This window comes from Astyanax mexicanus, chromosome 2 (genome assembly GCF_023375975.1).
Source record: "Astyanax mexicanus isolate ESR-SI-001 chromosome 2, AstMex3_surface, whole genome shotgun sequence".
Classification (NCBI taxonomy): domain Eukaryota; kingdom Metazoa; phylum Chordata; class Actinopteri; order Characiformes; family Acestrorhamphidae; genus Astyanax; species Astyanax mexicanus.
In genome coordinates, this window is record NC_064409.1 from 72,837,055 (window position 1) to 72,842,998 (window position 5,944).

Here is a 5,944-nt window from a genome sequence, read left to right on the forward strand (position 1 = left end):
AAGTTGCATATGATCACTATTACTATCACTATTAATATGTGGTAAAATCAGGGGTGTCAGGTGGGATGTCTTCAGTTACATAATAGAGTTAAAAAAGTGTATTTCCTTCAGGCTGTGGAGATGAAGCGGTTCCCAATTCCAGGCAGTTGCTTGAAATTGCATGTCTTTGCTGTGGTATTCCAGATATTGTATATAATGTTGCTAGTTTGTTGCTAGTTGGTTGCTATGGTTTTGCTAAGTGTTTGCTTTGGTATTTTCAAATAGGTGCTAAGGTGTTGCTACTGTATGCTGTTGCTACGATGTTGCTTTAAGTTTTTGGTGTAGTGTAAGGTGGTTACTATAATTTCCAAAGTGGTTGCTATGGGGTTGCTTGTTGGCTGATAAGAGTTTGCGAGGGAGTTACTAAGTAATTGCTTTGCTGATGTTAGGTGGCTGCAATGCGGATGCTAGGTGGTTGCTATGGTATTCAAGGTGGTTGCAATTATGTTACTAAATGGTTGCTATGGTTTTTGTGTTGCTGTGGTATTTTTTCTGCTTGGCTGTTGTTTTCTGGTTAATACATGAATAGTATCTCAGGTGGTCACTACAGTGTTGCCAAGTTGATGCTAGATGAGTGCTACAGTGCGGCAAGACGATTGCTATGGTAGGGTATCCCATTATGTTGCTTAGTGGTTGCTAGGTTGTTGCCGTGGTATCCCAGGTAGTTGCTATGATGTCTCAGCTTGTTTCTCAGGTGTTGCCAAGTTTTTGCTGTTTTTGGCTAGGTGTTACAAAGATTACAAGGATTTAAATATTAAGAGGACTTGTCACAGGGATAAACAGCACTATGTATTTGTGCCATGCACAAGATATTTGAAAAAAAGACAAAATAAATAAATTTCTACAGGATATTAAAGAAAATGTATCCATAGTCTTCTAATAAATAACCATATATCAACCATTTCTAACTTTTGGGGAAATCTATTGTGTTATTTACTGTAATACGTTATTTTATTTTAAGTGTCTTCATGAATTAAGAAATTGATGTCTAAATGTAGTGTATTTTATATTATTAATAGTTTTCGGAAGATTGCTGGTTCGAATCCCACTTATGCAGCTTGCCATCAGCTGCCGGAGCCCTAAGAGAGCACAATTGGTCTTGCTCTCTCGGAGTTGGTAAATGGCGTGCTTTCCCCTCATCACTTCAAAGGGTGATGTCGATCAGCACAAGGCTACGTCTGTGAGCTGATGTATCAGAACCGAGTCGCATGATGATACTCAGCAATGGAAAAGAGCCGGTGGCTGACTTTGACACTTGTATTGGAGGAGGCATGTGCTAGTTAGTCTTCACGCTCCTGGTGTTGGTGCATCACTAGTGATAGAGGGAGTTGTAATAGATAGATAGATAGATAGATTGCACATAGTCCGGTTAGTGTTCTAATCAGTCTGTCCTCCTGTGACCCCTCCTCCCCTGCAAAGAGTAGTTGTGCAGTCTGATGGCATGATGGACAAAAGAGTATTTGAACCTGTTGGTCCTGCACTTGGGATAAGTGGGTTGGGGAAATTGGCCGTGTGAATTGGTGGGAAAATGGCATCAAAATTAGAAATAAATTAATAGTTTTTATTGTAATGAAGTTTTCTCAATTTCTCCTAAAATAGAAAAATGGGCAACATATGGTTATTGCACTGCATAATCACATCTGAACAGAGCTTTCTTGGTCCTCCAGACCTTAACTTGACCTCCACAGTTCCTGTTAATTCTCATTTCATAAGCACATTAGGAGCTGGTGATACAGCATCCATTTATGGTACTGTTCTGGCTCTAGATTTGATGAAATGTTTAAAACTGGATGTTCGGTTGCATAATTAATCAACTAATTGTCAGTTTTGGAATCCACTAGAACTGTCTAACACTATATTAATGTGTAACTCAGTAAATGACGTACGTGGTGCAGACTTGTAATTAATGGAAGTGAAGTTTGAAACAGTTCAGATCCATTTTTATAACTGATTCAGTTGGACGGAATTGGACCACCTGCGTCATACGACGCTGATCTTATGAAATATCTTACAGCTGAATTGGTAAAAGGGGAAAGTCTTGTGCGTGTGTGTGTGTTCGCTGGGAGGCCGTGCACTGCAGACTGAACGTGTGTGTGTGTGTGTGTGTGTGTGTGTGGCAGGAATGCACTTAATGTTGACTGAAGGAAGAGTCTGGGGATCACTGATCTCTGCTCTCTCACTCCGGCTCTTTCTATATGTGTACGTAAGAGCAGCTCAGGTGCTGAGCTGAATTTTTGCAGAGGCCTTGAGTTATACTGGCGGGAGCAGGTGGTGGAGGCGTGATTTAACAGCACCAGCTCCAGCTAGAGGAGATGGAGATGCTGGTTGCTACTGCACTGTAATCCTGGATACGTTGAATTTACTTAAAACATTTGAGGAAACCGGTTGCCTTAAACAAAGTTAATGAGAAATGAAAACTTAAGTTATCATAACTGACATCAAGTTATTACAACTAAAGCGGAAGTTGATTTAAATTTTTATTTGTATAAGGCAGCCAATTTTAAGTAATTAGGGATAAAAACTTGAGTTAGCATAAATTAAAACATCAAGTTATTACAACTAAATGTGAAATTGATTTATTTGTAAGATAGCCCAGGGGGAATCACTACACACTGATGGTGAGTGTTAGTCAGAAACTGTTGAACACACCCAGTATGCAAATTGTGATTGTGAAAGAACAGAAGCCAATGGAAAAGAAGTTGTTATTGGCAAAACAGTTGGTTCAACTCAAAGATCTCAGTTTGAGTAGTACAGTATATGTGCCCACAAATGTTCAACTAATTCAAAATAGTTGAGTATTGTTTAGAAATATCCAATTTTATGTAAAACAGACTTAAATCATTTGAGTTCAAACAACGAATGGGTTTACAGTGAGTATATTAAGTTAAGCTTTGGTGCAGTAAAGGTAACAGAGACCTGCACAAAATCAGTACTACACTTAACTGGGATCTAATGTGTTACACAATATCTTCACATCATCCAATGACAAAAACTGTAGCAGATGTCAGTTGGGCTTTATACTGGGCTTTATACTGGGCTTTATAATAGCTGCGGTCCAATCTGAAGGGAGCTGCCCAACTAGGCAGCATTTGCAGGCAGCATAGGCGCGCTCCCGAGAAAAGGACTGTCCCATTCGGAAGGTAGCATGTGCTGTCTACCTGGGCAGCTGCCTTATTTTACCCCAATTCTGAAGGCAGCGTGAGATGTATCCTTCACGGCGAAGGCAATCCCATGATGCATTTCACCAGCTCAGAGTTCCAGCGCTCAGATTTAAAAACATGGCGGACGGAGCCGGCCTGCCACGGAGTTTCTGTACAAATGTGAGTAATTCCCTCCTGTATTTCCACTCACCGCTGCGTGGGTTTATCAAACTAGCATATTTTAGACTGTTTTAAGTTGTTTTCCATCGTTGTTTTCGCCTGTACTTCATTTAATGTAAGACCTGACCGGCGGAAGCTACCGTTAGCTTATCGCGCTAATTTACCGGGTAAGCTAACACGCATCTAGCCGACTTACAGAGTACCAAACGCGGCTGCAGCGCTGAGGAAACCCCCGCTAGGAAACAAAGATACCCTGGCCGTCCAGTATAAAAAGTTTTAACTGTTTTAAGTCACTGTTACGTATAACTAAGTGATTTACTGTGTAAATAGTGTAAAACTGTAGAATAACCTGTAATTCAGTGATTTAATGCGTAAACAGTTTAATTGTTAGAGGGAATAACTAGATTTACCTGTAACTGAGTGATTAATTGTGTAAATAGTGGAATTATGAGCGTGTTCTCCATAAACCACTGTTACTAATTCAGATTTATTTTTTCCACAGGGATGAACGTGGGCCGGGGAAGGCTGGAGGCAGCGTTAGCTCCCTTTATGAATATATATTTTTTTCTTTGAATGTAATAAAGTTTTCTCTCTTAACATTATTATTTTTGCTTGCTGTGTTTTATAGTCACTATGCTTATTGTAGTATCACATCTCAACTAGTGGGTATGGGTAAATAAATAAATAAAAAGTTTATGAATCATGTGTTTTATGCAACTAAAAGGTAAAGATAAATTAGCTGACTGTGTATGAATGTACTATTGTGTGAAACGTAGCTTAGTTTGATAATTTAGCTCTGATGGCTCATACAAAATATTTATTATATTATGGTTTCATTACTCATGCATTTCTATGAAGCATCTAATCAAAAATAAATTAAATACATAAATAAAACTGACCATACTCTGAGAATTAAGTGAGGAAAAGTGTAGAATTAAAGTAAATCATGAATATTTAAATATATGTAATATTTGGATGAGTAAAAGAGAAATAGCTGCCGCTGCATTTTGCCACTGATTTATCCCGAGGTAAGTGATCATTAACTTTAGTTATTTATAAACAGCTCACGGGCACAGCGCGCTAGACGTGATGACGTATGCTGACTCCAGAGCGTGTCCCGAACGCGCTGCCTTATAAGATCCCTTATGGGTGAAAATGCTGCCGAACGAGGGAGCTGCCTTTGAAGGCAATGACTACCTAGGCAGCTCCCTTCAGATTGGACCGCAGCTAATGTCGCTGTGGAATTAAAAACAAGTATCTCAATTTTTTTGTCGATTTTTAGTTTACTACATAATTTGAACACACAAACTGTCCCTTACACTGTGCCAAAATGTCTTGATGAACAGACCAATACAAATACTTTAAAATGACCTGAAATAAACTGTTTTTACACTGACTTCCATTGAAAGTTTAGAAGGTGTTTGTTCTCTCCTGTAAAGTTGCTGTTATGGAGATTCTTGTTTTTCATTGGACAGCGATGATATACATATGTTCTGGTTATGTCCAGTTGTAAAGACTTTATGGTTATACGCGAATGTTAATATTCCTCTGTGCTCTTTGCTCGTGTTACTTAATGATTCTAATTTATTTTTGAGTGCACAACAAAGAAAAGTTATGATGGCAGCAACAACAGCAGCAAAGAAATACATTTTTAAATGATGGTTTGAACAAAATGTATCATTATTACACCTGTGCACTGAAAAAAAAAAAATGATGCGTAAAAGTTACTTTAAAAAGTTTCGCAACTTTCTGAATTTGCTATTTTAAGTACATGTCACGCTGAAAGCAGGAAGAGGACGTGGAGGCTGACGCAAGTGCGAGTTTTTATCACAAAAGTAATTAAACAGTTAATCAAAACAAAGAACAAAATAAACAAAGAAACACTGAAACAAAACTGAAAACGAGAAACACTGAGAATAAAGCAAAATACAGGAAAACAGCATAACAGACTTAAAACGTACAAGAACCGTCAAACAAGAAAGGAAACACAGACTGAAACACCAGGGCTATATATACACAGGAAACACACACACAAAACTACAAACACCTGGGGAAACAGGTAACGAGGGGGCGGAGCTACAAATTAGACACACGTGAATGGAAAATTACTGGGGAACACACGGGAGACGAGAAACACAGGAAAACAGGGCAAGGGCGTGACACTTCAACTGTTAAATATTTACATTTCAGGAATTATTATATATTATATATCATAAATTATTTGAGTAATATTGTATAAATTAAGTCATTGTAATTAGGTAATATTGTATGCAGAAATTAAGTAAAGGTTACAAAAAGAAAGGATTGATTCAGCAAAAATAAATGAAGTAAAGTTTACTAAAAGAAATCATAATGCAAAGATTTCAAATGGGTTCAGGTAAATTTCTGGCGTGGTTGTATCTTGGCAATGTAAAACACAGGTGCGCAACTGACTGATTAAAACCCTGACAACAGTCAACAGTCAGCAGCCCAATCCTATCTTAGTCATGCAGGTGTGCAGTGCATGTTGCGCACTCTCAGCACGTCTACATTAAACACACACATACGGATGCAAATCCAGCTTTTACATCAACAATAAACAGAAT

The 5,944-nt window shown here is 38.3% G+C and overlaps 1 long non-coding RNA gene across 1 annotated transcript; it reads left to right on the top strand.

Moving 5' to 3' along the window:
• Positions 1-3,083: 3,083 nt before the first annotated feature.
• Positions 3,084-3,961, top strand: LOC125799074 (uncharacterized). Its single transcript, XR_007437916.1, has 2 exons — positions 3,084-3,359; positions 3,862-3,961. It is a non-coding gene; the product is annotated as an uncharacterized LOC125799074 (long non-coding RNA).
• Positions 3,962-5,944: the final 1,983 nt, after the last annotated feature.